We start from the raw sequence: 21,537 nt of genomic DNA, 5'->3' as shown, positions 1-21,537 counted from the left end.
GGGTATAGTCGGGTTACTTGGGTAGTCAACGCCTAAACACCCAAGGCATTCTATCTAAGCTGTTACGTTTATGGTATCGATTACGTTTAAGTGTTTTCGAATTTAAACTTTACGATTTATCGATTTCTCGATTTATCGGATTTACGATCCTAGATTTACAAAGCGCACAACTTGCACAGCCATCGCAATCTAAAACAAAGACCGAATGATCGCAACAAAACAAACGCCTAAGTACTCGAATTCGCTTACGCCATTTCTCTCGTCGCGTCCTCGCGAATTCTGAACCAATATCTATGTGTAACCTACAGCTATACCTATACGTACTATATACAAAACGAATCAATTATGTGAGAGTTTAGGAACCTAGAATTTACCTATGTGGCTCCTATGTGTTTAATTAAATTCTATACCGAGTTTTGATCGAATCAAATCGCATCAAAAGTTCAGAAATCATTATGATCGAATCTCATTCCGAATCCTTCTGTCTAGATGCCTTCCAACAACTCGATCTCGAGACGAGTAGCTAGGAGAAGAGCCCAACGACGCGCCGATAAGAGGATTGCCTCAATTGTGACCAAGGAAGTGGTCAAGCTCATTCCTCAAATTGTCGCGCAAGTGCACTCTCAAAGCCACTCTCGAGCCCCGGAAGACGTCAAGACGGAATCTGCATTCCTCTACAAACACTTCAAAGCCTGTGATCCGATGCCTTTCACGGGTGAAGGAGATGTTTCTCAATTACTCCAGTGGTTCGATGCCATCGAGGTTACCCTTCGTCAGAGTGGGTGCCCCGAGGACCTTCAAACTACTTGCGCCACCGGAGTATTTCAATCGAGAGCACTCGATTGGTGGACCGCCGAACGCAACAAACGTGGGATCTCCGCAGCTTACGCCCTCTCATGGGGCGAGCTGAAGGAACTCATGAAGGAAGAATATTGTCCCCCTCACGAAGTCCAGAAGCTAGAGAACGAATTTTGGGAAATCAAGCAAACCGAAGGTGACAATGCGAGCTATGCAGCAAGGTTCAAACAGCTTAGCATGATCTGCCCAAGTCAAGTCGACACTCCAAAGAAAGCTATCGCGAAGTATATTCGTGGCTTACCAGAGTGTGTGGGTGATTTTGTCGAAGCTGCAAAACCTACTACCATCGAAGAAGCCTACCGTCTAGCCGCAGAGCTCAACAGCAAACGAGTCGTGGACGGATTCTTCTCCAAGAAGCCTGTCAAACGAGCTCATCAAGCAATCATCATCAACTCGTCCGACGATTCCTCTGGAGAATCGGTCGATGGATCATCTGACAGCTCCTCGGAGGATTCTTCTAAGAATTACTCCGACAATGCCTCCGCTAAATAGTCAGGCGAATCCGAAGACGACGCCGCATCAACTCAGGAAGCCCAACCGAGCCGCAAACGAAAGACCGTGAGCCCAGACTCTTCAACAACTGAACTGCCGCAACCCGAACCTCTCCGATCAGTTCCAGTTCAGTCAAAGCGAGCTTACAATGGATCTCATCCCCTGTGTTTCACATGCACGTATCATCACCCGCTAGAAGCAAAATGTCGCTATTGCGCAAATTGCAACTGGTATGGGCATTATACGTCGCAGTGTCGTACAGGACCGTGACCTGGAAGGAAGTCATCAGCAACCGCCGTCTCCGCAAGTATCCACAACAACGTTATTTTGATCCTAATGTTGTTGTAATAATCCGACTTATCGCTATCATTTCTGGAACTTATTTCATATATCATCGTGTGTGGATTCTATTTCTCTTACAATCGAGCACTATCTAGACGCTAGCACTATGTACTATATCATGTATTTTATCCCTATAACACTCTTAGAACGAGGTACGGTATACGTGCAAGGGACAACTAATCACGGGTGCACACGGGATTATCTTGGTCAGTGCACGGAGATCGTAGTGAAGTTCTAATGGTGCCATAACGTTTAAAAGCACGGTCAAGGCCGTGTCAACAAAGTGTGACACCAAAGCACGGGGCATAAGTAGTAGGGGTGACGCGGGGGTACGCTTTACCATACTACCGAAACTTCGTGAAGAAAGTGCCATGTGGAGTTGGACGTTATTAGACCTATTATACTATTTTGGTTAATTTGACACTCTACCATCAATCACAAGGCGTAACAAAACTAAACCGCATCACTGCGAGGCTTCTCGTAAGTCCGCGTACACAAATTGCCACATCGATGAACTTAGGTAAGTTCACCCCGAAGAGCAATTGGAGCAACGCGAGACTGGTCGTAAAGTCTAGAAAGCAACTTAATCGCAGTTTTGCCGGATCAATCTCGCAATCAAATCATTCGATAAGTGGCTCGAAATCGCAATCGCATCATGTGTTTGTCTAGAAATCTCTAACGCTAGTTGTTGTCAATTGTGTGAACTTCTATCAGCTGGTGTGGATCGTCTATTGTGGATTCGCTAGACGAGTATCGAGAATCACTCGCCGCCTTCCACTCTTAACGCGCCTCGCACCTAATCCACCAACTCGATACTCTTATCACGGTTCGCTATTACTTATCAATGCACGCATTCTACGAGTCATGTTAGCGCACAAGACCTCGCTTCACGAGACGAAACTAACAAGGTTGAAACATGGTGATGTTTTGACCATATTAGTTGACCTTGTGGAAAAAGGCCGTGTGGGCTAGCCTTAGTACTATTCGTGGTGTAATCAGTTCAATCAATCGTCTATCACTCGCAACGCAACAATCGTCGCTTATCAATCTGTTGAAATCTATTGTCTATCGATGTTCGAATGTTACTTGGAAGTCATCGCAGGTGGTGTAATGTTAGGGTGCATGACATTGCTTCACAAGATAAAACTAATATGGAAACATGGTGTTTGTCATATTAGCAAGTCTTGTGGAAACGTGCCATGCGAACTTCGTGTGGAATCAAATCGAAATCTCATTTACCCGAATCAAAATCGTGTCATTCGTTGCCCAACCAAGCATACCATATCAGCGTTGTGCGACCAGACTACTCGCACCCGCTGCCTACGCTTGGTTTGCATCCAACTTATTTCTATTCAAAACTCGGTCTAGCACCTCATCGCTAGGATCAAGGGAATCGAAATTCTATCTGTGTCTTATCGGCACGCATGACACTGCCTCATGAAACAGAGTTAATATGGGTAAAGCATGGTGGATACGCCGCTGGTACTTCCTATATATAACTGTTTTAACCATATTAACGAACTTTTGTGGGAAGGTGCCACGTGGGGCCCGATGCAAGTTATTTTTCCATAGTATTAAGGAAAACCTATTTTTATAAAATTTTTACTAAAACCGTTGGACAAATGAAATTCCTGACAACATGGAGAAAACATTGAATCAGTTTGGCTCCGTGCCCAATGAAAATTTCATAAGTCCAATTCTTTTCTTAAAAACCCTTGCAATGACCGACAGGAATCTTCCCGAGAACGAGGGTTTGGCAGTCGAGTTCCGCTCGAACCCACGTTGTAGGAAAGTTTTCTTAAAACTTATTTTGCCACCTGATTCTTTTAAAATGTAAAACTCAAAACCTGTTATCAAATAACAAAACCCTCCACATAGCGCTGGTGTGGACATCAAAACGGTCGACACCGCGCCATGAGGAGACTTTTCTTAATTAACTTCGGAAATTAATCGAGTATTGGTAAGTTTAAAACGCTATAAAAATTGCTTTTTGTATGTGTTATCACTTCTAAATAATCGAATCGTATGCTCTCTCTATTTTCACTCGCCAAATCGTAATCGATCGCTCGTTGTCTAGACGCTATTAATCCCTTCCATCAATCGCATCAACCCTTACGACCCTACTATTGGATTAATTTCGGGACGAAATTTCCTAAAGGAGGGGATACTGTAACAACCCGCACCTTCGTGCGTTGTTACTACTCGATACACTCGTTACGCCTAGCACCGGAGATTCGGATCATAATGTAACTATATCAATTATATCGCTAAATCGAAGTATAATCGAATGATTACGCACATTCTATCATTAGTACAAACCTATTTTTTTGCAAAACACTCACGATGATGTCGAGTAAAGGCCTAATCTACCCTTCTCGATAAGCGTGAGGTGTCAAAACGTAAGTAATCAACGCTAACAAGGACTATCGGGTGAGTGCTACGACTCCAGCCGTCATGACGATGATAGCAATACGAGTAAGTAGTGCCCCGGTAATCATTGTGGCACATCACATCGAAGAACGCACTCGAAGGCACGCGTAACTCGATCACCGCACTGAGAATTGGATACATAATTACGTATATACGGCCCTTTTGTGATTAATAATAATAAATAATTTAATAATTATATAAATATATGAAAATATGGCTCAAACCGTCGAAATCGCACCAAAAACGGGATCAAAAGGCTTCCGAACGGATCAATTCGATCAGGCTAGTCAAATCAATCATCGAACTCAAGTGTGGAGATTCTAGTACTTTTATACGTGTGTGTGTGCCTTATGTGTTAAAGTGTGTGGTGAATCAATCAAATCAATCAAGACTCAAAGGTGAATCAAACTCAATGGAAATCGAACCCGAAATGGTTGTAAGGATGCTCGTATGTTAGATATAGTAGTTGGGACTAAAAGTAATTTGATTAGGAATTCTATCATTCTCAAATCATCGTTCATCGAAGTCGAAATATCAAAAATCATCGCGAAACACTCAAAACCAGGCAAGCCGATCGAACAGGGCAACCTGATCGAACAGGCTAGCCGATCGAACAGGGCAACCTGATCGAACAGGCTAGCCGATCGAACAGGGCAACCTGATCGAACAGGCTAGCCGATCGAACAGGGCAACCTGATCGAACAGGCTAGCCGATCGAACAGGCTGTTCGATCGGGCAGCTGCTCGATCAGGGATGCTGTTCGATCAGCTGACCCTTTCCACTTTTGGAAGCCTATAAATAGGGCTGTCCTTGTCAAGCTTTCCACTTTTGGAAAAGCTCTGACCGACCAGCCTCTTCTTCTCACTAAATCTCAGATTTCTCTCCAACCGGTAAGTATTACGCTCTAATCCTTGTACGTTTTTGTTCATTAATCGATTCTACATCTTTCTATTTTTCAAAACTTGGATTTCATCCATGAAATCACCAAGATCTAGGTGTTCTTGGGTGATGTCATCATGTGTTCTTCAAAAACATTAAGTTTTGGCATCACTCCACCAAGAATAACTTAGATCTAACCGATTTCCACATAAATAACCTAAAATCTACCAAAGATCTTAACATTTCACGGTGGAAAAGGATTGGAAGATGGGTTTTCATCTATCTTTCAACTCTTTTACACTCAAAAAGGTGAAAACGAGACTTGAACCGATTTACAAATCAACCTAAACAAACACATGGTTCAAGATTCGGGTTTTACCGAGAGATATACCGATTTCGGGTAGAACGTTAAACTTAAGTTCCAAACCGCCTCTGGCCGAGCTTGGGTGATTCCTGCTCGAGTCAGTAGACTAAGTAGGGACTTCAGCTTTGTGGTTCAACTCGTAGTCAAAATATCTCTAAAACATCAACAATTAACGGGAATAACCAAGTGTTAAGTGATAGGTTAACCGAATCGAGTAGCTGGCCGAACGGCTAGGCTGTTCGATCGAACAGCCCAACCGAACGACTATGCCAGCCGATCGACTAGGCTAACCGATCGACTAGCACTTAGTCCCACAAACTCATGAAGTGTAATATTGACAGAGTTCTATTCGATCGATCGAGCCACTCGATTGTGATCATTACTACTCGAATCATGAGATACTACACTTCAAAACACTTAGACTTTTCGAAACATTGGAATGTCACCCGATCGAGCATGCCAACCGATCGAGTGACATATTTGAAAACAATGAAGTGCTAGCCGATCGGTTGGGCTAACCGATCGAACAGCTGTTCGATTGGCCGACTTGAAAGGTAGTACAAACCATCATACACAAACACATCCTTCTCATCAAAGGAAGAAACAATCCACTTGAAGGAACCAGCCGATCGAGCCAGCCAGCCGATCGAATGGATGTTCGAACGGACTTTCAAACCAATCGAACAGCCCACTCGATCGAACTGCTGTCCGATCGAATGGCCTACTCGATCCAAGTACATTGTTTACGTTTTCCGCGTTACTCATCGCTGTGTTATCGAACTATTCAGGCTAACCTATTCTCAGTGCTCCTTTCAATCCACGATCAACCACTGTGAGTATACTTGACCCCTTTTATCGAATTTTGGGTGTAACATACGTTCCATAAAAACCAAACTTATCAAACGAATGATTTAATTGGACTATTTATCACTTGCGAATAACTGTTTGCATAGATATACGTGATGCTAGTACATGTATGCTAGGACTTATACTCGTGACGTCCCACCAAGACTAGTATAGTACTATTTCGCCCGACGGGGTCTAGTTATGCCATCAAGAGTCGAGCATCGAGGACTTAGCTGGTAGTATCAGTTTTGTGAGTATATATGTTGTGTATTACGTTTATGCATGTGGAAATTCGCAGCACTTTCAATCTATCACACTATCACATATCAAACCTGTATACTCGCCAATACTTTTGTATTGACAAAGTTTTAACGTATGTTGCAGGTTTAGCCGAAGTATACATCAAATCAAGCTAGGAAGTCTAGAAACTCATCTAAAATCTAGGTTGTCGGATTTGAATTGTTCGAGAGGACAAGAAATCTGTGATGACTTACGTGATTGTATTGTTTGTTAGTATGGGATGACAAATGTAATAAATATTATCGCAATATAGTTGTTATGGATTCTCTTGAGCAATCTGATTCGCCTAGTGCCGCGCCCCGATGATTCCGCCATCGGTTGGGGTGTGACAGGACGTCTCTTCAGCTTTCGAATCCCAACTTTGTAATGCTCTGAGCATCATCTTCACCCTAGGGTACGGGTGATCTAGCGGTATACCATGATGCTTCGAATCAGGATCCCAGTTACACACGGATGCAACGCGAGAAGGTTATTGCTTACGCCTCTCGACAACTTAGGACGCACGAAAGGAACTACACAACGCTTGATTTGGAACTGGGAGCAGTGATCTTCGCACTTATGTTATGACGGCATTACCTATACGGAACCAAGTGCGCCATCTACACCGACCGCAGAAGTTTAGAACACATATTCAAGCAGAAGGAACTGAATATGCGACAGCGACGATGGGTCGGACTGCTGAATGATTACGAGTGCTCTATCAGGTATCACCCGGGCAAGGCCAATGTAGTGGCAGACGCCCTCAGTCGGAAGGACACTACGCCTAAGCGCGTAAGAGCTTTACAACTCACGATCCATTCTAGTCTACCTTCGCAAATACGAGCTGCTCAGATAGAAGCACTGAAACCAGAGAACGTTAGAGCTGAAGCCCTACGCGGGTCAAGGCAACGCTTAGAACAGAAGGAAGACGGTGCTTACTATGTAACAGGACGCATTTGGGTCCCACTCTATGGCGACTTACGAGAACTTGCGATGGATGAAGCGCACAAATCTCGCTACTCAGTACACCCTGGTTCGGACAAGATGTACCACGATATTAAGACTACGTATTGGTGGCCTAGCATGAAGGCCCACATAGCAACTTACGTCAGCAAGTGTTTGACTTGTGCGCGAGTCAAGACGGAATATCAGAAACCCTCAGGCCTACTCCAACAACCAGAGATACCACAATGGAAATGGGAGCAAACTTCCATGGATTTCGTTACTGGCCTACCTAGATCACAGCGCGGAAACGATACTATCTGGGTGATCGTGGATCGACTCACGAAATCCGCACACTTCTTGGCAATCAAAGACAACAGATAAATTCTCCACTCTGGCAAAGATATACCTCAAGGAAGTTGTTTCGAGGCACGGGGTGCCCACCTCTATCATCTCTGATCGAGATGCACGCTTTACTTCGGAACTGTGGCAAGCAATGCACAAGTCTTTTGGCTCACGTTTAGATATGAGCACAGCGTATCACCCACAGACGGACGGGCAGTCCGAACGCACTATTCAAACATTAGAAGACATGTTTCGCGCTTGTGTAAACGACTTTGGCAACAGCTGGGAAAGGCATCTGCCACTCGTGGAATTCTCGTATAATAACAGCTACCACACCAGCATTAAAGCTGCTCCGTTTGAGGCATTGTACGGACGTAAATGCCGGTCACCTCTTTGTTGGGCAGAGGTGGGGGATAGTCAAATCACTGGTCCAGAACATGTGAAAGACACTACTGAGCGGATTGCTCAAATACGACAACGCATGGCGGCCGCTCGTGACCGTCAGAAGGCTTACGCCGATAAGGGCAGGAAACCACTTGAGCTCCAGGTTGGGGAGCGGATATTACTCAAAGTTTCACCCTGGAAGGGTGTGGTTCGTTTTGGTAAACGCGGCAAACTCAACCCACGATACGTTGGACCTTTCGAAATCCTTGAGAAAATAGGCAAGGTGGCCTACAGACTGAACTTACCAGCAGAACTCGGTGCAGTTCACAACGTTTTCCATGTGTCAAATCTGAAGAAGTGTCTGTCAGATGAGACGCACGTAGTTCCTCTGAAGGAACTCACGATCGACGAACAGTTGAAATTCGTCGAAGAACCAGTCGAAATCACGGACCGGGATGTTAAGGTCCTTAAGAGCACCAGAATACCCCTTGTGCGAGTTCGTTGGAACTCACGGCGCGGCCCAGAGTTTACCTGGGAGCGGGAGGACCTGATGAAGTCCAAGTATCCCCAGTTATTCCCAAACGAAAACCCCAGCACTGAAGCTACAACCGAATTTCGGGACGAAATTCCAAACTAACGGGGGGATGATGTGACACCCCGTTAAAACACGCTAGCTTGGCAGTGGCTGCTTCAACTTTCGGGACGAAAGTTCTTAAAACTTGGGGATAATGTGACACTCTAGGTTTTTCCGAACGAACACCTTGTAATATTTTGTGCATATATGATTATTATTAAATGAAAACGTGACTTTAGTGCATGATATGTGTTGTGTATGTGTATTATATATAAATATATAAGAGCCGAGACTATGACCCGAGACCACGACTCGCAACCACCCGGTTGCGAGTGGGCCACTCGGTCTCGAGTGGGCCTAGTGAGCCGAAACCGGTTGGGCCGAGACCCCCTTAGCCTACTTGATGCTTGGTGTATAAATTCCAACCTTTTCCACACTTGTTTCATTTGGTTGCACAAACACACCCACACTTCTACTATTTCTCTCAACTAGAAACCCTCAACAACACACCCCAATCCCTTCCAATTTTCGGTTCAAGCAAGGATCCCGGACAAGAAACTCGGTCAAGACTATCACTCGTACACCCCATCTTTTCGGTTCTCTTCTCTTTGTTTTTGGCTCCTTCTTTCATAACCGGTTAGTATTATCTTTTTGTATAAGATTTATGAATGTTTATAAACTAGAAAATGGTTAGTTAAAATTGTTATGCATGACTTTTAGTATGATTGTGAAGATTGACTATATGTGAAAACCCTTGTGTACAAAGCTTGATAACATGTTTAAAATAACTAGAAATGGTAGTTAAGGGAGTTCATGACCAACCAAACTATACTTCTTTATTTCTTGCAAAAATGATGATGAGTAAACATAAGATTTCGGCTATATAATGTATGTTTTCTTGTTTTGCATCATGATCTGGTCAAAAATATGTGATTTTCGGTTCATAAATGTGTGTTTATGTTGGCATGAAAACCCTAGAAAACTATGAACATAGGATGAACTTGTTTGAATATGGTTTGAAGGTTTTAAAAATGGCAAAGTTTGATCTATTTTCATTGCTGGTCAGTTTAGGAAAAATGTTAGTGGAACCTTATTGGCTGTTTCCTAATATGGGTCTGATTGCATAGTACATATTGGACTGTTAGATCTGCATCATCACGTGTACATGAAAAAGACAGCATTCCGACTCGCAACCGCACCGTTGCGACTCGCAACCAAGGCAAGACAACTCGAGACCACGTAGTTGCGACTCGCAACCATAGCATGACAACTCGAAACCTCATGATTGCGACTCGAGACTACGACGGTTGCGACTCGCAACCACAGCATGATGACTCGAGACCACACGGTTGCGACTCGCAACCATAACGTGACAAGCCGAGATCTCCTGGTTACGACTCGAGACCGTCTGGTTGCGAGTGGGCTGCTCACTTTGGTTATTGGGCCATTATGTGTATCATGGGCTATCTGTTAAATGGACTATGTGTCACTGTGTTCTGTTTGAATGTGTGAATGTTAGAACCGGCCCAATAACCCCATGACTGTTTGTATTGTTTTGCATGTTACGTGCCAGTTATGTGTATAGTTTTTACGTGATTGCTTGTGCACCAAACCTGACCTATACCGGTAACCATGTTAGGACGTGGTGACCAGCGTGTTTGACAAGTAACATAAATCTACCGAGCAACCCAAGGTGAGTTCACAACTTAAAAGCATGCGTCCCGGTGGTTTGGGACACGAGACTAAAACAATCCTATCCCCTGGTAAAAGGGGATACCATTTACATACCTTCCCTGGTTATTGGGAACAAAACTTACTTTTCCTTCCCAGGTATTGGGAAACCTTTTGGTTAATTACTGTTTATACGGATTGCAACTAACGGCACTAAACGAAACTCTATCACTCAAGTCCCTACTACATAATACCGATTAGTCGCCGGAGCCAGGCGAACGGGTTATTAGTTGATAGCGCTATTTAGGTGTTTACCAGCCTCACACCGTGCCCTGGTTTGGGATCGGTCGTGAACTAATAGACTCAGGCATCCGTCAATGATGATAGAACATTGACATCGGGGCATCCTGCGGATACGCAACGGTTACCTAGTGTTCGGTATTGGAAAAACAGTTTAGTCGCTAACTTTTGGGGTAGCTCCCCAGGGCATGTATAAACGGGTAAATTAACCGGTGAAACAAGTTTTTGGTAATTAAAACTGGACAACTAGTGAACTCACTCAGCATTATTGTTGACCCCTTACTGCATGCTTTGCAGGTAACCAATGATTCAGGAGCTGCTGCTTGGGGATGTGTGGTGTTCGTCAAACCCGTGTGTTGGGATAACTGTTTTGAACAATGAACTGTCTTTAAAACTATTTTGGTTTATGCTTCCGCTGTTTTGTTAAACTAATTACCGAATCTAAACTCTAATGTTGCTAATTACTCCGGATATTAAATATTTCTACTATTAATTAAATGCTCAGTATGATTGGTGGCTGGATCCCGGTCAGTCACGCCCTCGAAGCGGGTGTTATCCGCAGGTGGATTTTGGGGGTGTGACAATAACCATTGAGTCGGAAAGTACTTCTTGAAATCTCCTTATGAAGATAGGAAGGCCCAAGACTGTACTTCCAATATCCTATAAAATAATATGATCATCATATCAGATGATATTAGTCAAGATCGCACTGATCATATAGACTGTTAGGGTTGGGTATAACCCACCACTTTGAACAGGGGATCATAAGACCACCACTAGCTTTGTCCTATCTCAAATAGAACAAAATATAGCCCGTAGGCTTTTCATCACTAGGGATGTTAGTATTATGGTGACCATACTGATGATACTGGTCAGGATCGCATTGATCATATAGACTGTTAGGGTTTGAGCATAGCTCACCCCCTTGGGCAAAGAATTATAAAAGATTACAATTGCTTGTCACTATTGGACAATATATTATATCCTGTAGGCAAAATATCACTAAGGGATGTTAAATAACATGATCATCATATTAGATGATATTAGTCATGATCGCATTGATTTTATAGACTATTATGTTTGGACCTAGTCCAATATATTTTTTTTAGACAGGGAGTCGTAGACCACAACCGTCGTGTTGTCTTATTGGACAACAAGTTTAGCCCGTAGGCACTTCATCACTAACGGATGTTTATAATATGATCATCTTATAGAATGACATAAGCCATGATTCCTAATTGCTAGGCTAGACAAGAGAATTGGAAGAATCCAATATAAGGATGACTGTTGTGATTTTTTGAATCACATTTGTCAAGAGTGCTAACACGTTCTTAGGTGTTAACAAGGATCTGAATCCCTTGAGTAGATTTCACCATCTTGGCCACGTAGGCTAGGTCTCACCTTTAAGATTCTTTTTAAAATGCATACTGACAGGGAAGGAAGGATATTTATTTTATTCAGGATTTTTGTCATAAACCCTAAGTTATAAGTTAATAATAGCACAAATGGCCTAGTCGCGTAGACAAGTTAGATTTTTAAGCCATGATTTCAGAGAATCGTGGCATTAAGGTTTGAATCAAAGTTCATTACCTTTTCCTGACAGGGAGCTGTAGGCTACCACTGCCTTTAGTCTTATAGGACATTAACTATAGCCCGTAGGCACTTCCCTTATAAGGGATGTTTATTACGGGATTGCCCCTTAGGGAAATTCATTAATCATGGTAAGCAGAGACCATATTTGATTAATTTATCAATCATTTTTAAGATTTCTATAATAATTTATCCTAATTATAAAACAATAACAGTTTTATTTGTGGCACAAAAGGCCTAGTCACATGGACAATTTAATTTATAAGTTATGATTTCAGAGAATCAAAACATGAAGGTTTGAACCTAGTTCATTACCTTTCTCTGACAGGGAGTCATCGCTACCACTGTCTCTTGGCTCATATGGAAATAAGCAGGGCCCGTAGGCACTATATTACCACGTATGGTAAAATTATGATCATCTTAATTGATGACCTAAACCCATGATTCAGAGATCATAAGATTGGGTTAGGAATCTTTAGAAAGATCCTTTTATATAAAAGTGACGTGTGTGATTTTTAATGGATCATGTCTGCCAGGAGTGTTAACATGGTTTCAGATGTTAACAGGGATACGAATCTTTTAAACAGGTCTTACCATCTTGGCCCGGTCTTATAATTGACCCGAAGGCTAGGTTTCACTCTTAAGTTTCTTAGTTTATAATTAACGCAGAACAAATTTTTAAATTGAAATGTTAATAAGGGTCTGAATCTAAATTGAGGAAGTGCCATCTTGGCCGGGTCTCAATATGACACGAGGCTAGGTCTTGTCCTTTTAGATTTTGCCATTTTATTATAATGGTAGATCTTGCAAAAGGAATGTTATTTTAATTTATTTCATATATTATATTCATATATATTGAATAAATGAAATTTTTGATAAAGCATTCCAATGATTCTAAAAATACTGAATTACCCAAAAAGGGACTTAAAAGAAATGATGTTGTCCTCAAAGAGACTGAAAGATAAAAATGTCCTTACAAGGACTTACTAAGGAAACGAACTTCAGCAAAATGAGTTTCTTCTTTATTTTATTTCTGAATGCCTTCTTATCGGTTGTACATTAATCCTAGTCGCAATACGAAGCTCGGCCTTTCCTAGGCTTCAAATGGGGAGAAATTTCACTACAGCTCCTTGCTTGGCGACATGTTAAAATATATATAATTGAAAGTAACAATCCTCTGAATAGAGTCAAGAGTATTCCTATGTTAAGTCTAGACTCGGAAGGTTAAAGAATGTGCTATCGTGTCATTGAGATTAAACACAAAAAGCTAGTGTTTAATTCACTCAATGTTGGCTCTGATACCAACCTGTCACACCCCTAATTTCCACGTGTCACCGGTGGGCCCGGTGGGGAGTATAGTGACGTAGTTGGCATCATCATAGACAACAACACAATATATAAATGCACAGCGGAAGCAAAGATAGATTCATTTCAACTTTAATAGAGTGTAATATCAAATATCACTAATTAGTTGTAACGGATCCACAGGCGGATCAAAATAAAAATAAGATATTGTTCAACAGATTTATTGTCATCCAAGCTTGCGAGACTTATTGTGGACGCTCTAGAAGACAGCCAGCCTATTACGTGTAGTACCTGCACTTAACCTTTTGGGAAAATACGTCAGTTTACACTGGTAAATACAATTTAACTGACTCATTTTGAAAAGGTTGAAAATTAATTTAAATGCACATGGCATAAAACATTTTATAACTTGGAATAATTATGCAATATAATCTTGTAAGGGATTTACATGTTACTTATGCGTTCAGTAGCCCGATTCGTAGACCGGGTTAAAGATTAATAGACACACCACAATATAGAGTTATACACTGACGGGTGTACGCCTACACCCCGTGCTCAGGTCGTGGCCATCTCGTAAGATGATGCCAAGGATATCCGGGACATGGTCATTAACCCCCCAAAGGCTTTAAGCAATAAAACACATTCAAAACAAGGCATCTCAATAAATTTAACCTCTATTCGATTAAAGAATTCGATGCCGGACCAAGCGGTATTTTATATACCGTATCTCAAGCCCGTATACGGAAAATAAGTTAAAAGTATTTACCTTGGTAAGTATAAATCACAACTAGCAAGTGAAGGTAGCTTTTACTGGTTCTTCTATTCTGGAACAAAGGTTTATAATAACCTATTAGACTCCTAACGGATCTTTATTTAAGCCTAAGCTTAGACCGGTTAGTTTTAAGGACGATACGGTTCAAACGCACGATTAAGCGAAGACCGGATAGAACGTGATTTAGACCCGACAAGTTTGAATACTTGTATAATATGGGTATGCTAAATACATTATGGATTTTGAGACAAAACTGATAATGTTTGACCCGTTTCGGTCAATTTATGCAAACTAGTTACATAAACCGAACCGAACGCTAAAAGTGCGTTACGGGTCTCCATAAGAGTCATATGCAAGTTCCCTGAGATAATATGCTCTAAATATGTCATAATATCAGTAAGTTATGTTCTATTATGCCCCGAATGAATTTAAACTCAACTTATGCCTTATAAGGGCATTTTGGTCATTTAAAGATAAAAGAGTTAAATTTGTGATCTGAGTTGTAGGTCTGATTCTTACAGTAAAAATACTTAATTTAACATATTATAACAGTAGGGTATGACCCATATATGAAACTTATCGTTTAAAATCAAACTATGCACCTTAGGGGTATTTTGGTAATTTCACAAGGGCTAAAAGTGTCAAAACTGGAAACCTGAGTTCAAAAACTTATACTTACTGTTATTTTATAAAAATATACTAAGAATATCAGTAGGTATCAACCTTATATGTTTAATATGGTTATAGTGCATACTAGGCGTTAAAAACGCTTAAATAGGCGATTTAGAGCCGTTTCCGGATTTTCAAAAGAAAGCTGATATTTTTATATTTCCAGAATGCTCAAAATAATTTATTTAACAAATGAAATCAGTGGAAAAAGGTTTGGGGTCAAAAAGATTTATAAAACTCATTTTATGGCTTAAAAGGGTAAATTCGGTATTTATCGAATTAAACTTAGAGACCTATGATACGATCAGCCAAAAATTAAATAAAAATCTCCAAAAATCCCAAAATATTATATAACATCAGTGGGTAAAAAGTTTTATATCAAAAAGTGGGTTTAAATAGGCTATACGCTAATTATGCCGTTTACTTAACATAAAGCTTTCAAATTACGATATTGAGCATAACTCTAAATCTGGACCTCAAACTGATATCAAATTTTTGGTGCAAGTTTATAAATCAGTAACAAACGTTTCTACTCCTTCACTTTTTCAAAAATCGCGTTTTATAGCAAAAAGGCAAAATAGTCATATTTAAGCATAAACCGGTAACATGCATATGAATCGGACAAGTGTAGAACTAAGTTGTAAAATCTCAGAGAGTTGTACATATATAAAGATGGTCCAAAATAAGCTCTAAGGCAGATCTCAAACATGCATGCACGGATCCGAATCGAGAGTCAAAGAAAAAGTCATTTTATAAGACTTTCGGTTCCGATCCGGGTTTAAACTGAAAATTGTCGAGTTGATCATGATGAAACATGTTCTTACATTAATTACAAAGTTATTTTGATGATCAAACAGGTTTCATGTGACCTACATTACTATTTATGCTAAATTTTGCAAAAACACATTCTGTTGACTTTTTAAGAAAAGCTTTGACTCGACAATCATCATGCTTAGAGTGAGAATCTGAAAATACCCTTTTGAGGGTTTGTTACCTACATAAATACCAACTTGTAGGTACCTTCAATTCGAGAAATGACTGAGCCATTTTCGTTTAATCGAAAAGTCAAACTAAATCTACGACGGATTGACTTTCGATTGATTAACTAAGCTAGAACGAATTTGAAAGAGTTATGAATACTTACAAGAGTCCTAATAACAAGTAGAAAGCCCTATGAACCCTTGATGATGACCAGAGAGCTCCATAATTGCTCTTGTGAATTTTTGAAGATGAAAGTGTTCTTGGTTTTACTACTTCAAGACCCTTATATGCAGAATTTGATCTCATTAAAGGGTGCCACAGAAGTCTAGAGGTGTTGTAAGAAGGTTACAAGTGCCCCTAGATGCATGTAAGTTGATTGGTGAGGCTTTAGAGTGGGTAACAGCTGGTTACAACTCGGAATCAGGCCCTTAACTGCAATAATCCATTTTCTGTCGCTGGGCAGGCCTCGCGTCACGCCTAGGGCCCTAGGGGTGACACCTAGCCCCATCTGATCCTCAAATCTCTTTTAATGTTGAAGTTTTGGTCCTTGGTCCTTTATTACGTAGTTTTGGCTATCAATCTTGCTCATTAGACCCTCAAACTTGATTTTTATGGACCTTGGGACATTTACAAACATGGTAAAGTCCTCGGTTAACTTTGCGCTCACCCGAAAAGTCATGAAATTCGACGTTGACGCATTTAGCCCTTCGTGCACGGTTTTGATCATAACTTTCTCATACGATCACGAAACTTCATGAAATTTTTACCACATATTCTAGTGAGTATATTTTAGCATTACAAAGCTTCGGGTTTGCCAAAAGATCACTCAGAGGTATAATTTCAACATGTTGACACGTTTAGCCCCTGTAGTTTGTAATTCCTCACTTTCTTACATTTTCCGCTTTGTATGATCCATGATTTAACCGTTTGAGACTATAAACATTATGTAGGGTTATTTTAGAGCCTATCTTTCCATTGTTGACACTTTGGACCCTTATAATTCCATAGTTTCACTGTTTGTCAACTCTAGTCCCTCTAAAGTATGTTTTCACATATCCAAAGGCTATGCCACGTGTCTATGCATTATTGGACGTAAATTTCCGAGGTGTTACAGCTGAGGTGGCCTTTGGTAAGGCCAGGGAGGCGGAGGCTCGGGCTGCAAAGGCTCTTAAAGAGGTCAAGGAGGTGGGGGCCCGTGCTGCCAAGGCCCTTGAAGAAGCAAATGCTGATCGCTCTCTTTTAAACACAACCGTTGGAAGCCTCCAGGTATGAGTTGTCTATGCTTTTTGGATTTCTAGACTTGTTTCATAAATGCTTATCTTTGTATGCCTGTGTTCCATGTTTTTGAAAGGCTGAAGTGAAGAACCGTGAGGCCATGCTTGCGGAGGTTACTGCCCGCGCGACTGAAGCTGAAAGGCGGGCTAATGAGGCTGCTGAGGCTAGAGATAGCCTTACCTCTTCGTTTAATCAGCTTGAGACTGACCGTGAGTGGATGCGGTGTCACGGTATTGCACATGTAGGTATCTGGTGCCTTTGCTTTTGTTTGGATTTGCACGTGATAATCTTATTACTTGTGTGTTGCAGATTGTTAAGGCTATCCTGGATGCGCCTGAGACTGCAATTGGTATAGACCTGATTAAGCAGCATGCCTGGGATGCTAGATTTAAAGCTGGTTACAACCGATGCATCAGTCATATGAACATCCTGGCTCAAGGTGAATACACCGATGAACGGTCTGGGTTCCATGGTGTGAATACTGAAGCGCTTCTTGAGGCGGCTTCTGCATCATTCTATGATATGTCTATTTCCGCCCTTGAGAAGCTTGACGAATGCTTGGATGCGGAAGACTACGTAGACCGCTTACGGATGTTGTATACTGGTGCTGAAGAATCGGAAGAGGAACAGGCTGCTAGTGACGGCAAAGATGGCGCGGGTACCAGCGGTACAAAGTAGGACTAGGTTGGCCTGCGTGCCCTTTTTTTTGTTTTCCTCTTTGTAGATGTTAGAACTTTATGTAAATCCGTTGTACACCGCATGGGTGTAAGAATTTTTTGAATATAAATTTCAATTGTTTTTGCTCAATTTGTACAAGTGTTTTTACTTCTTGCATGGTTGAACGTGTGTATGCATAACTCTACCCGTTGTAAACGCGGTTGAGTATACTCTATACCTTTGTCGTATGAATATTAGTCAATTCCTGTGTTTGTCCCGTTAGGGTTTAGGAATTGTGTGGGTTTTGTAAAAACCGTATGTGTGTATCCGGCTGGATAGACACTTAATGTTTTGTCTTTGCTGGCCTATTACAATATTTGTGTGTGGTCACCATTTTGTGTGGGTATCGCAAATGAAGATTTTGCCAATCTGTTTTTGCAGATACCGCAAAGTGGAACACGTATTTGTAATAGTAGTAATAAACAATATTGTAGTGAATCGTTCATTTATTAATTTTCAAATGGCCTGCGGCCCGGTAGGTTACGTGGAGAATGTAAAAACATGGCTTACATGTAACAGCGTCGAAGCTGTTGTACATTCCATGTGCGTGCGATAGTTTCGCCCTCTAACGTTTGTAGTTTATACGCGCCTTTACCCAAGACCTCTTTGATGAGGTAGGGTCCTTCGCACTTGGGGTAAAGTTTTCCTGGGCGTTCAGCGTTAGATGCTTCGTTATCGCGAAGGACGTAGTCTCCCGGGTTAAAGGTACAAACCCGCACGCGTGAATTGTAGTATTTTTCAAGCTTGGTTTTGTACTTGGCCTCGTTGATGGCAGTGTTTTCACGCCTTTCTTCTAGGAGGTCCAAGTCAAGCCTGCGTGCTTCATTGTTGGCTATTTTGTTGATAGCCAACATTCGAGGTGAAGGAAGATCTACTTCTGCGGGGATTACCGCTTCTGAGCCATAGACCAGGCTGAAGGGTGTCTCCCCGTTGCTCGTTTTTGGGCTTGTTCTGTGAGCCTATAAGATGCTTGGGAGTTCATCGACCCAGCCACGCCTGGCTGTTCCCAACCTTGCTTTGATGCCTTCGACTAGACTTTTATTGATACTCTCAACTTGGCCATTTCCTTGCGGGTGTGCCACGGAGGAGAATATGTGTTCAATATGTAGTTCTTCTAGCCATTTTTGAAATTCGTCGGCAGCAAAGTTGGTTCCGTTATCGGTAACGATGCACATTGGTAGACCGAACCGGCAGATGATGTGTTCCCAAATGAATTTCCTCGTTATCATAGAAGTGGTTGAGGCGAGTGGTTTTGCCTCTACCCATTTTGTGAAGTAATCGACAGCTACTATGATAAATTTGACCGCACCTGGTGCATCCGGGAAAGGTCCGACCACGTCAATTACCCATTTTTGAAAGGGCCATGCGGTGGTGACCGGGATCAAGTTGTTCTTGGGGCGCAAAGTCTTGGGAGCATTCAGCTGACAATTAATACATTTGCACAACTCTTTGATTGCATCCAGGTGCATGCCGGGCCAGTAATACCCAGCATTCATAATTTTAGCCACTACCATGCGTGGCCCTGCGTGTATACCACACATTCCCTCGTGTATCTCTCTGATGAGGTATGTGGCATCTTGGGGGTCGACGCAGCGTAGGAGTGGGCCTAGGTATGATTTACAGTATAAGATACCGTCTCCCATTTGATAATGGCACGCTTTGTATTGTAACTTACGTGCCTCTGACTTGCTTTCGGGAGTAACACCTGATTGCAAGTATGCAATAATTGGTGTCATCCATGATGTTGTACCGTACTGGATGACATTGACTTGGCGCAGGGGTACTGAGGGATTCTGCAGAATCTCAATGCGTATCTCCTTTGCCAGGTGCTGGAAGCTGGTGGATGCGAGTTTTGACAGTGCATCCGCGGATTTGTTTTCACTTCTATTGATATGGCGGATATTGAAGGAAGTGAATTTTGATTTTAGTTGCAAGGCTTGCTCGAGGTAGAGGATCATGATATCCCCTTTTGCGGTATAGTCACCGCGCAATTGCCCTGCAACTAACAAGGAGTCGACGTGTGCTTCCAGATGTTGTACGTCGAGCTTGACTGCCAGACGTAGTCCTGCCAATAGAGCCTCATACTCTGCCTCGTTATTTGTGCTTTTGAAATCGAGGCAGATTGCATAGGTAAGCTCTTGACCATCGGGGCTGACGAGTCACAGACCTACGCCTGCACCTTCCTCGTTGGATGCACCATCGGTAAAAAGTGCCCATGTTTCTGAGGAGGATGGTGGTGGTGCAGGGTTTTGTTCTTGTTCGCATTCTTGGATGCGATTTGCCGGTACTTCGGCAACGAAATCAGCTAGGACCTGGCCCTTGATTGCGGGGCGCGGCTTGTAGTTCAGCGTGAGTGCGCCCAGCTCAATTTCCCATTTCGCTAATCTCCTAGAGATGTCAGGTTTTGATAGGATCGGGCCGATCCTGTAGTTGGTTAACACTGTGATGACGTGGTTTGCAAAGTAACGTCACAACCGTCGCGATGCATGCACCAGTGCAAATACCAATTTCTCCATGATGGAGTACCTCGTCTCTGGGTCATTGAGCATTTTGCTGATATAGTAGATGGGTGTTTGAACTCCCTGTCGTTCCACTATGAGTACCGCACCTACCGCGTTGTCTGCGGCAGATAGGTATAAGATAAGTGGCTCATCCTTGCGTGGCGCGGTCAGTGTTGGGAGTTGAATCAAACACTCTTTCATCTCCCGGAAGGCGTCTTCGGCCTCTGCGGTCCATTGGAATTGTTCCTTTTTTAAACAGTTCCGCAGTGTTTTGATGAAAGGATAGGACTTAGCCGCATGATTGGCTAAGAATCTGTTTAGTGCGGCTAGCCTGCCGGCTAGTCGTTGCATTTCTTTCATCGTGGAGGGCGATGGCATGCGCTCTATCGCCTGAACTTTCTCCGGGTTTACCCTGAATCCATCTTTTGTTACAATAAATCCAAGGAATTTGCATTCTTTCATTCCAAACGAGCATTTCCCTGGGTTGAGCTTCATATTGACGCTTCGCAGAGTTTGGAATGTTTTTTCGTATTGGTGAGCATGGTGTCTTCCTCCATGCTCATGACGACCAGGTCATCCATATAGATTTCGACACGTTTGCTGATCTGGCCGCGAAAAGTGTCGTTCATCAACTTTTGATAGGTTGCGCATGCATTACGCAACCCGAACGACATTTTTTTGTAGCAGTAATTTCTGGTAGGTGTGCGGAATGCCGTTTTGTCTTCATCCTCGATTGCCATTTGTACCTGGTGGTAGCCTTTGTAACAATCAAGGAAACACTTCCATCGAAATGGTGCGAGGTTATCGACCTTTTCGTCGATCTCTGGAAGCGCATAACAATCCTTGAGACAGGCTTTGTTGAGGTCTTTATAATCGACGCACATGCGCCAGCCCCCGGATGGTTTCTCTACCATGACTGGGTTGGACAACCAAGTCTGGTACTTGACTTCTCGCAGGATTCCTGCGGAGAGCAGTTCTTCGACCTGCTCATGCATCGCCTGATTTTTCGCGGATCCAAGGT

Source organism: Helianthus annuus, chromosome 13 (assembly GCF_002127325.2).
Source record: "Helianthus annuus cultivar XRQ/B chromosome 13, HanXRQr2.0-SUNRISE, whole genome shotgun sequence".
NCBI classification, from domain to species: Eukaryota; Viridiplantae; Streptophyta; class Magnoliopsida; order Asterales; family Asteraceae; genus Helianthus; species Helianthus annuus.
This window is presented reverse-complemented; position numbering follows the sequence as displayed.